The 12,274-nt window shown below is 36.5% G+C and overlaps 1 protein-coding gene across 2 annotated transcripts in view; it reads right to left on the minus strand.

Moving 5' to 3' along the window:
* The window catches only part of KCTD8 (potassium channel tetramerization domain containing 8), a 253,800-nt gene that overhangs the window by 24,853 nt on the left and 216,673 nt on the right, over positions 1-12,274 (minus strand). The window lies entirely within an intron of this gene.

Here is a 12,274-nt window from a genome sequence, read left to right on the forward strand (position 1 = left end):
GCAGGCGGACTCACAACCACTGCGCCACCAGGGAAGCCCTTGCTTATCTATTTTTAAAAGTTTGTTCTTATTCCAAAAAGACAATATTGCTGAGGACATACTTCTAAGTGGACTGTAAACTTTTCTTAGCAATTTAAAGATATTTGTCCAATGTTTTCTGACTCCATTATAGCTATTGAGAAATTTGTTGTCATTTAGGTGATCTTTCTTTTGTTTCTAGGTCCTTTTAACAGAGATTGGGAAACTATACCTAATGGCCTGTCTCCTGTTCTTATATGGCTCTCAAGCTAAGAATGGTTCTTATATTTTTAAAGGATGAAAGAAGAATAATATGAGACAGTAATCCTACATGGCACACAACGCCTAAAACATTTACTCTCTGGCCCTTTTCAGAAAAAGTTTGCTGAACCTTGTCCCTGTTTGCCTATTATAAGGATATTTTCGTTTTATCTTTCTCTCATTAAATTTAATCATTCATTTTTCTTCCTTCTTTCCTTCCTTCCTTTCTTCCTACCTTCCTTCTTTCCTTTCTTTCCCTTCCTCCCTCCCTCCCTTCGTTCCTTCCCTCCCTCCCTCCATTCTTTTTCCCTTCCTTCCTCCCATTTCCTCTTCCTCTTCCGTCTTTTCATGAGCTCTCTCTCTCTCTCCTTTCTTCCTCTTTTTTCTTTTTGTTTGCTTCTTTTGCAGTTTCTCTACAATATTGTAGGTGCCAATTTATTTTTGTTTGTTCTACTTTATATAACTTGTAAACTGTGTGCCGGTGAACTCATAGGTTTGGTTTCCTTAAAAATAAATTCTAACATTGTCTTTCATGTATTATCTCTCTCATACTTTTTCTACTGATGAAACTTGTCACTCTGTGTTCCACGTCTATTAAACTCTTTCATAATTTCCATCTCCTTTTTCTTAAGAAGCAAATCATGAGTCATTTTTCCAGCTCTATTTTCACTTTCATGAATTCTCTTTTCATCTGTGTCTAAACTGCTATATATATATATATATATATATATATATATATATATATATATATATATATAACTCATATCTTGAATTTGTCTTGCCGATGATTATGTTGTTAATTTTTAAAAGTTGTACTTTGATTTCTAAAAGTTATACTTTGTTCTAATTTTATTTCTAAGCATTATATTTTGTTCTTTGCCAACAAGTTTTTGGCAAATTTTTGTCATTCCTGATTTTTAAAATTTTGCATTTTACTTATGCATATTTATTTTATCTTCTGAATCTGATAATTAGCAAATCTTAAGTATTTATGCATTAAGTATATTTTTTATATTAATTCTCACTCATGGTGTTTAACATACTTAAATGTTAGCTTTTTTTTTTTATTGTGGCCACATATTTGGTTTAGGTTAATATATGAGAATCCTTAGGACTTAAATCCTCTTGTAAAGAGGATTTGGATCTACTTGTACTTGGGTCAAGACTGCCACTGAATTAAAACTCCTCACTTTAATTGCTCTAGACTAATGCAGAATATCAGGTTGGCTTCTCCACCTTGTGATAATGCAGGCTTACCTTTCCTATCTGATCTCAGCTATCTCAACTCCCTTATTGATATTTGCTTCCATATAGGCCTTAGCTACACTTGACTTGGTGGTACTATTCAAATTCTCTTCTTCATCTTCTACTGCTCCTTCTCATCCTTATTTTTCTGACCCTTGGGGATTTCCCTGGAAGCTCAAGACTCTTTAAATATAATTTATGGTAGTTTATCAATGATCTGCTTGCAGATAGATTATTCTTTAGACCATATAGTCATTTTTGCTGCTGTAAAAAAGGAGTCCTCTAACTTACAGATAAGAAAACTAGAAATTGGAAAGAGTATGCAATTTTTCTCAAGCAACATAGGTAAAAAGTGGCAGAGGTAGCATTATAACTTATAATTTCTAGTTCTTATGCCAATAATTCTCCCATTTTTTACAATATTACAACTGACTCTCAGGGATGAAGTCCATCATTACTGACTCCTTTGAATTCAAAGGAACATATAGGGCTTCCCTGGTGGCACAGTGGTTGAGAGTCCGCCTGCCGATGCAGGGGATGCGGGTTCCTGCCCCGGTCTGGGAAGATCCCACATGCTGCGGAGCAGCTGGGCCCGTGAGCCATGGCTGCTGGGCCTGTGCGTCCAGAGCCTGTGCTCAGCAATGGGAGAGGCCACAACAGTGAGAGGCCCGCGTACCGCAAAACAAAACAAAACAAAGTGACATATAATATGAACTACCCAATTCATCATCTCTTACTTTATACTCATTTATATGGTTCATTTATTTTAACGTATATCAGTTTTGTCTCCATATGTAGACTGAAAAATCCCTGATGTCAGGCAACATATCTGTCCTCATACCTTTATCCCTTTATCCTTTGAATATCTAAGTGAATATCTAAATTCTAAGCACCAACACTTGTTCACTGATTGTTTATGAATTAATATAATCCATGTAACATTTTAGCTCCTACTTTCTTTACTTTGTCTCTCCTTCTCTCTTTCTGTTTTAGTCAGTATTTCAAGTATACAAAAATGCAACCTTCTTCATATCAAAGGTCTTGTCAATTCTGCTTAAGAGGGAAATCATGCATATTAATGACCTGTACACATAGTAACATGAGCAATGCTATATAACTTAGTATTTTACCTGTCTAAAACTGAATCTATAGCAAAGTATTTATCAAATAAAATAATAAAACAATATAACCCAGAAAGAAAATTAAGTTTTATTTTAATAATTTTTAATTAAAAATATAGATAAGTGGTAATTCAATTTTAAATAAAATGTATGTGAAGTCATAGAATTCTTCATTTACTTAAATTTTAATAACACTCTTTTAAATAGTTTATAATTTTTATATGGAAACAATTTTAATTGAATACTAAGGACAATTAAATTTTACATTTCTATATTCTGATTATGATATTTAATTAGGAGATCAATAAATTAAACTTTAATTCAGAAGTTACTTCTCCTTAGAGAAGTAACAGAAAATGATGCATGGAACTGATGATAAATTTTAGCTAAGATCTGTTTTAGGATCTCGTTACATTCTCAAGTTGCAATGCTTCATTAACTTTATATAGAGATTTAATGACTCCAGAATTATATAATACAAAAGGGGGTTTTGAAAAGGAGTGGACCAATATTAAGCTGTCTAGTTCTCCTGAAAGGAAAGAACCCACACATGGGAAAAGAGCGGGGTTTCTGCCTAAACTGATATGTCTTTCTGAGAATACGAAACCAGAAACAGGGTCCCTGTTCAGGGTCATGTCTTATTAGCAGCTTAAAAAAGTCCTCAAAGCCTGATAATATGGGAAAGTACAGACAGAGGCAACTGTTAACGTTCACTGCAGCCAAAAGCACTTTCAATTTTTATCTAGATATACTCTGAATGAAAGAAAATGCACAGAACCGGAAATCAGTATTTTTGAAAACTGTCTCTGCTATTAAATTTTTATGAATGGCTATCCTAGAGTTTTTGACAAAATAGAGAATTCATTACGCTATAAACATTATCAGTTTTGCAATTTCACAATTTAGTTTTCTTATTCTTCTTAGCTAAAGTGGCTTTTAAATTCATAGATATCAGGTCCAATCACCCAAAGCATCATTTCCCCAAGAATCTCTAAGACTTCTGGATTAAAATGAAGCAATCTCTTGGAACAACAGGCCACAAGGATTATGATTCTTGACCCAAAATTAAAGGAGACTGACTGGGAAAGCATAAGGATTGTTAAATTTATCTACAGGAAAATTTCACTGGCTAAAAGAGGAATACTTGTGGAAGCAACAATGAAGCATTTGCACTGACATGGAAATGTGTAAGAGACATTCAAACTGGTTTCAAAAGATAAGAAATATGGAGTGCCACAATATCTGTATTTAGTAATTGTTGCTAAGTCAAGGGCCTTCTCAATATTCCTTCCTCAATCCCATCTTCCACCTTTCCTGGGTCAGCGTAGCTTCATGAAACAAGATTTAGAGATACACAACATAAAGTGAGATTCTGAGCTAAATAATGATTACAGAATCCTTCTCTGCTTCATAAAACCAGAGCCCCATGGTCACTTATTTTAATAACATTGGGATTGTGTTTTCCTAAGTGTACCCGGAGAAGCAATTTCATTCTCTTCTATTCACAAGGCTGTGGTTTAATGTTTCATATTGTAGGACATGGAACCATGTTTTCTTGGCTCATCCTCTATCAATCATCCTTTCATACACCTAATACAAATTATTTTCAGCCACTACAAAAACTGTTACAAAGGAACCAAATTTAAAATCTCCTTGATGAATAATGCTATAATATAATGAATTTCAATTTTATTTCTGATTTTATGCCCAATCCACAATTTTGGCAATTAATTTTATAGACAAATTTTTTAAAATGTTGCATATTAAATTTTGATCATTTTAAGCAAAAAGAAGACAGTATGAAGCAAAGAACCAACTAACAAATATTAATTTTCAGTTGCTTTATGTTGTGGGTTGAATTGTGTACCCAGAAAGATATGTTCAAGTTCTAATACCCTGTACCTTGAATGTGGCCTTATTTAGAAATAGGGTCTTTGTCAATGTAATCAAGTTAAGATGTGGTCATATTAGATTAGGATGAGTTCTAATCCAATGACCAGTGTCCTTATGTGATGGGGGAAATTTGGGAACAGAGACACAGAGGGAAGAATGACATATAAAGATGGAGGCAGAAACTGGAGTTATAACAGCTACAACTCAAGGAATGCCAAAGGTTGAAAGCCACCACCAGAAGCTAAAAAGAGGCAAGGGAAGATTCTACCCAGAGTCTCAGAGGGAGCATGGCTTCTTGATTTCAGATTTCCAGAGTCCAGAACTGTGAAAGAATAAATTTCTGTTAAGTTACCCAGCTGTGGTGATTTGTTATGGCAGCCCTAGGAAACATATCATTTTATTATTAAATATTTGTCATGGTGGTCACTATTAGAAATAATTTTTGGTCACTACATCTGCATATAAATAAAATTTATAATCACTGTTCCAAAGAGTGACTTATATCTGTGAGAATAGTTGGGATAATTTAAACATTTTACCAAAGGCAAATTATCTATAAGATTCAGACCACAACAATGTATAATTTATGAATATAAAAGTGTTAAGTCCTTTATTTTCTGTAAGTGAAAACCATTATTTGAGTGCTTATGTAACCAAAATTCATCAGGACAAAGTGATATGAGAGGTACAAAAAATTGTAAGAACTGGTTTCCATACTCATTTTGAAGGAAGTCACAATTTTTTTACATATATGGATTAAAGCAGCACATCAAAATGTAACCATGAATTATTCCACTGACTTTACTGCCCATTTTTTGATGTTGGGCCTTCAACCTTACTTTTGGATTGAAGGTGATTTAAGAAGTTTATTACTTTAGGTTGACGGGTTTATTTTCTTTTGACCACGTTATCATTCTGAGCCTAGCTCATGAGGGTCCTGGCTCCTACTTATTGTATTTTGGAAGATGTAAGATGGATTTTAGACCTAAAGATCAATAACCAGTTGTACACCCACACACATATACATATAACTGAATAAACAGAACAAATCCATCACCTTGGTATGAGCTAGCAATGTATATCATCATCACTGCTTAATACTTGACTTAGAAGGGTACAAATGGGGAAATTTCATTGGCAAAAATCCATGATTATCCTTGGAATGCTACTAATACTAAATAAAGAACTCTGTAAAGCAGCTTTCAATTTACTGTCTCCCAGCTCCAAATTCACCCTTCAGTACCTTCTCGGCTTCAATGGACTGGGCTCCTTAAGTATTTCAAGCATTTCTCCTTTACAGTGAGCATGATGTTAAGTACTGACAGCAGAGGGCGGTGGTGGAACACTGCAGGAGGAATGAGGTGGCTCTTGTTCTGCTGTGCTATGTTTTGCTTTTTCTTTGCTTCTGTTGCATGGTCCATCGTGTGTGTATGTGTGTGTGTGTGTGTGTGTGTGTGTGTGTGTGTGCAGGGACATCCAGTGGTGCTTTGCCTTAGCCATGTGCCAGAGGGGCAGTCCCTTGGGGATCTCGTAGACCTGGCATGGTCCAGTAATGACACTGCTCTTGCCCTCTCAACACAAACAATGTCTGATTCAGGACTCATGCCCCGATCAGTGTCCTAACTTCCTCTCCACTCAGTAGCTTCTGCTCACCTATGCCACAGAGGGCTGTATCCTGAGCAACTTCTCCATCCTGTGGGCTGCAACTTCACCTTCTCCAGTGAGGTCTGATTTCAGATTTCGGGAGTCTAGTAGCTTCCTAGGGCTACTCTAACAAAGCACCACAAACTGAGTGACTTAAAACAACAGAAATGTATTGTCTCACAATTCTGGAGGCTGGAAGTTTGAAATCAAGGTGTTGGCAGGTCAATGCTACCTCTGAAACCAGTAGGGAAATTCTTACTTGACTCTTCCTAACTTCTGATAGTTTGGCGTGCCTTGTCTTACAGCTGCTTCACTCCAATCTCTGCTTTCCTTGTCACATGGCATTCTTCTTGTATATCTCTGTCTTCATATGGTGGTCTTCTTATAAGGACACCGGTCGTGCTAGATTAGGCATCCACTCCAGTTCAGTATGACTTCATCTTAACTGATTATATCTCAGCAACTCTATGCCAAACAAGGTCATCCATTCTGAGATACTGGGGATTAGAACTTCAACATATTGGTGGACACAATTTGCCCCATAACAGGGAGGAAAGTCTTCTTCCAAGTTTGTCCCCCCTCAAACACTCTCCCTCAGCCTTAGGATACGTTTCAGAGTTCTTGTTATGTCTTCATATTTACTCTTCTACCATAGTCTAATCAAACTTTATATTAAACCTCTCTGTTTAAATTGATGTGTGGTTTCTGTCTCTTGATTGGACTCAGACTAATAAAGACTGTGCAGAACACACTACAATTGAAATAATTTTTGGAAGACTTCAGTTTTGGGCTGGATGTTCTGATTGGAGAGTGAGATTTATGTCTCATCAATGAGGAATCTTCCAAAAATCCCTAGCGAAATAACTTGCTGTTTTAAAAATTAAGCCTCAATATAGGTCCATTTTCTTAATAAACTGGAATTCTTTTTAAAGGGGCAAAGAGATAGCATGCTAGAAACACTAGACTATAACTGGGAGACTGGGAAATAAGCAGGACACAAGATGTAAAGCGTTTTCTAAGAGGAATTGTTAAATCTATATCAGGATATTATTTCAGGTTGGCAAAAAGGGACTGTGAATAGGAACACAGATAAATGAATAGGCATAGAGTGGAGGATTGTTGTCATCTGTGTATAAGCCAGAAAGGTTCATCCTAAGTTATAAGCAAAGATCCTGTGCAGAACTGCCTCATGGGCCTTAATCATGTGTATGTAAGAGAAGACAGGTCTTGGGTTTATATTCTAAATTTCTAACCTTGGATCTGTGAAATCTATGCTAGGCTTTTATGTTTGAACTGGAAGATGAGTTATAATATCCTATCCTTCATAGATGGAGCCTAAAGACCTAGAAGCAGGTAAACTGAATTCATAAGGAAGCAATATATAATCAGAAATTAATAAAGATTATCTGACTTCATTTATAATCCAAGAAATCAACCAGAATCTCACTTTAACTCATCTAACAATGACTGAGAAGAAGAGGCAAATAAAACAGGAGAAGAACTGAGTTGATAAGGAAGGAAAATTTAGTAATTCAGAAGTGCTACACATCTGATTCCCCTGCTAGGAAATGGATCTCTGATAGATGAAGTCATAGAAGGTGAAGAAATATGGGTTCTGCAATCCTAGTTAAGGGGAGCTCTTGGCAATGCCTGGTGACATAATTGTTTGGCATAATTATGGTCAGAGGTGCTACCAGCAGCTAGTGGATACAGGCCAAGATGGAACTAAACATCTGCAACTCACAGGACATCCTCTCTCCTTCCCCCACTTCCACAACACACAAAAAGGGATTATATGCCCCAAATCGTCAATAGTGGTAGGTTAAGAAATCTTGATTTAGGCTGACAAGTTACATTATCTAGAATTCCTTTCTCTCCTTCTAAATCTGAGAAGACTGGCACTTGAGGCAAACCTTTGTAACATGTGATACAGCAAGACAAACTCTAGATTAGCAGGTTCAACTAGGCAGATCACACTCTATCCAGCCCACTTATCTCCCAGGACATGCTGCTTTCCCAGTAAAGGACCAAGCTGGTTTATACAATGGCCTTAGAATTCCTGAAGCCAATGAAGGTGTCGCACAGGGTGAGGTTCCTAACCAATGGTGGACTTCCAGTCTTGAGTGCTCAAGTAGAAGCTGCCGCCATTTTGACTGCAGCAGGAAAAGAGAAAGGCTTTGTTGAGAGGTTCTACTTAATCTCAGAAAAAAGAGGCCTCACTATCAAGTCCAGAGTATCTGACATTGTGCTTAATATTGTGATTTAGACCAAAGCAGAAGTGACAGGTTGTGAATGAATGTGAGCTGGTCACAGCATGTGATTATCACTATAGACATTTAATGCAGATCCTGTGATGCAGCTGTCCTCAATATACTTATTTACCTCAAGTAAAGTGAAAATTGTAGAAGGGGGGGAGTACAATCTGTTCATATTTACTGCCAAAATAAAATGTATCAAATAGAATGAAGGCCACTAATTGAGTTCCTAAACTGTATTAGCTAATATCTTAAAAATTCAAATGTCTTATTAATGATATCTTTTCTCATTATAAATGAAAGCTGATAGATAAATAAGTAGGTAGATGATGAATAAATAGATCAGTAGATACGTAGATAGACAGATATGCTATTTGACGTTGGCAGGGTCTTCACTGATCCTTGGCAACCATTTTATCTTCATTGAATTACTCACAATGTTTTTGCAAACATTTTTAATTTGTCTCAGATCCCTATTTAATTTCTTACCATTATCCCTACACTCAAAAGATGCCACATTAATTAAACAAATATTTATTAATTGTCTCGGTATACCAGGCAATGTGATACATCCTAGAGATACACTGTTCAACAAGACAAACAAATTACTGGCCTCATAGATCTTGCTTTCTAGTGGGGCAAAGAGAGAGTCAACAATAAAATAAATAACCATAGCTGTGATAGATACTATGAAATAAATGTAATAGAGAGGATCTATTTAAGGTGAGGAATCAGGAGTAACCTCTTTAAAACCTCTTTAAGAATTGATATTTTTGCTAAAATCTAAGTTGGGATTCACTCAGATAACTAGCATTGCTATGAGACTATAGAACAAGGAATTTATTATAGGATTTAGTCCTCACGGAAATGTGAGAGCCAACGGGAGAGTCTGGGCAGCCTACTGCCTCTGTTTGCAGAGTTGAGCCTGATATTGCTGTAGAATCATGAAGACCAGAAGTCGTGAAAGAAAGGAAAGCTGAATGTGGACAAGAGCAAGGACAAACTGAAGCCTGCAGGGAAAAACTGGAAACCAAAAGGACTGATTACTGAAACTGCATCTGTCTTTCAAGAACTCTAACCTTGACCTTGTGGTGACCTGCAGGAATAGCTGGCCCCTTCTCCACAGCTGCACACATGTGTCTCTGACCCAGAGAAGCCAAAGTTGGAGATCTGATCAGAGCTGGAGGAGCTGTGTGTCGGGATGAGCCACCACAACAGTGAGATGCTGTAGTTCCTGGTGCTCTGCATTATCATTCAGAGAGTTTAAAAATGTGACCGCTGCTTCACTTCCACTTTTCAAATCTCATGTAAAATATATCTTGTATTTAAGGCTTACCCAAAACTATACACTGAAGGGAATTCTGGGAATTCTAGGTTCGCACATCAAGCATAAAGCCACCATACCTGCCTAATATGCAAAGAGAAGGGGAAAGAACCAGGCTGAAAGAAGGAAAGCAAAATTACCTGGAAACAAAAAAAAGCTTGAGAATTTTTAGGAAATGACAGCAACAATGACTGGCCGATATTGGCTTAGGTGGAGACTGGCCTTGAAACTAGATTGGAGATGTGGATAAGAGACTAATTTTAGATGTCCTTGTAGGTCATGATGTGGAGTATGGATTTATTCCAAATTCAATGGGAAATCATGGAACAGTTTTAACCAGAAAATTAACTGACTTAACAATTATGTAGAGAATCTAAGGAGGGTATCAATACTGGAAGCAGGGATGTTCTGTAGCAGTCCATATGAAAAATGATAATGGAGAGAAATAGATTTTTTAAAAACTTTACTCAAGAGTGGGATCCACAAGCATGTCTGAAAACTTAGATTTTTTTCCCCAAATTGTACTACTCTAAGGAAGAGAACAAGAATGGCTCATAGGATTTGTTTTTAGTGACTGGATAAATGGTAAAGTCACTGATGAAGATGGAAGCACTGTAAGATTAGATTTTGAGGTGGAGGAGGAAAGGAAATCAAATATAGCATTTTATACCTGCTAATTTTGAGATGCCTTTGGGACATACAGGTGTGGAAGGGTTAGATAACTTGTTCAAAGTCAAGAATATTTCTAATAATGGCACAACTATTTTCCATTAACTCAAGCTTAACAAACAGTCTGAAACACCTTGAGTCTTTGTTCATTTTTTCTCATTCTCCATATTCAACAAGTTACAAATTTTCCAGTTAGTTAAATATTTCACTGAGTACTTACCATGTTTTCAATATGAAAATGAATACAATTTAGCCTTTCTTTCATGGAGCTCCTAGTCTAGCAGCAGAGAAACATGGACGCTGATTTTAGAGTCACCATGGAAAGTGCTACACTATCTCAGCAAGTTCTGTTTAATTGATGTCTATGTGTTGCATTCCATTCCTCCTTTGTCCTTCCACCTTCTACCCACCAGTCTCGTAGTTGAAGTCTTGTTGCTCTGCATCTAAACCAGGGGTGGGCAAACTAAAGCCCACAGGCTATTAAACTGTTTTTATAAATAAAGTCTTATCGGAGCATAGCCATGCCTATTCATTTAAGTATAGTCTATGACTGCTTTCATATTATAAAGGCAGAGTTGAGCAGCTGTGGCCTGCAAGCCTGAAATATTATCTGGTCCTTAAGAAACATTTGTAGATCCCTGATTTAGATCGAAGTATCTTTTATATGAGCTCCTTGTTTCCTCTTTCCTTCAATCCAATCCTTCTTATACATCACTACTATATTAATATCTCAAAAGTTGTTATAATCCTTTCTTCAAAGAGACATGGTATACTTAAATAAATATGAAAAAACATGCTAAAAATGCCTTTGAATATATTATAGCCTGTTCATAATCCTTCAAGAGCTCTCCACTGCCTTATGAATTAAATATGAACACTCATTCTCACATTCAAAAGCCTCCATTATATGATCAAGACCTAATTTTTTAGGCTTACCTCCAATTACACCCCAGTAGAGGTGCTTCAGCCAAACTGGTTTCCTTCCTATTTCTGTGATTTCTTCTCCTACCATAAAATCCCTCTTTCTACCATTCTCTTTGCAGTTTCAGTGATATCCATCTGCATTTGTTAGGATAATGTTAGCTTCTAAAATAGACAAACTCCTAAATTCCTGGCTTAATACAAAAGAAATAAATTTTACCCACACAATAGTTCAATGCCTATGTTCTTGGTCATTGGTGTGAGGTGACATGTGGTGAGTGTGGTAGTCTACTCCACAAAGTCATTCGAGACTGCCATTTTCAACACAAGTCTTTTAAGGTCAACTTGGATTTCTCTTGGATACCTTTAGAGAAAGGATATCGTTTCTTAAGCCCAAAGAAGTCACACACATTGCTTCTGCCTACATTTCATTAATGAGAACTAGTCATATGGCCCCACATAATTTCAAGGGAATTTGAGAAGTTGTGGTCCCTGATGAAGCATCTACTCAGCAACAAGTCTACGTGATCAGTGGGGAGTGTGAATCTGTGATGGGCAGCTAGAATTCTCTGCCAAGCTATCTTTCATTGCACATCTCCATACTACCTTCCTTTTCAGACAAGTTCTGTTCCCTAGTCAACCTTGTAGCACTTCATTTTTATCTATTATTGGGTTCTAACATGGACTATCAGGTATTTCTTATATGTCTATTTATATTACTATTTTGTAACTTGATTTATCTTTTTACTTTTCTGACAATACCCTTTACTGGCATTACTTTCCTGACAATACCCTTTGTATCCACTGTGATGATGAGTGAAAAACTCCTGTGTTGAATTTCATTTTGAATTTGTTGTTCAGGAAATAATTTTTATGAGCAAGGCATTCAAAATTTTTCCTCACCCCGTACTACCAAGATTGAT

The sequence above is a fragment of the Globicephala melas genome, chromosome 5 (assembly GCF_963455315.2).
Source record: "Globicephala melas chromosome 5, mGloMel1.2, whole genome shotgun sequence".
NCBI lineage: Eukaryota > Metazoa > Chordata > Mammalia > Artiodactyla > Delphinidae > Globicephala > Globicephala melas.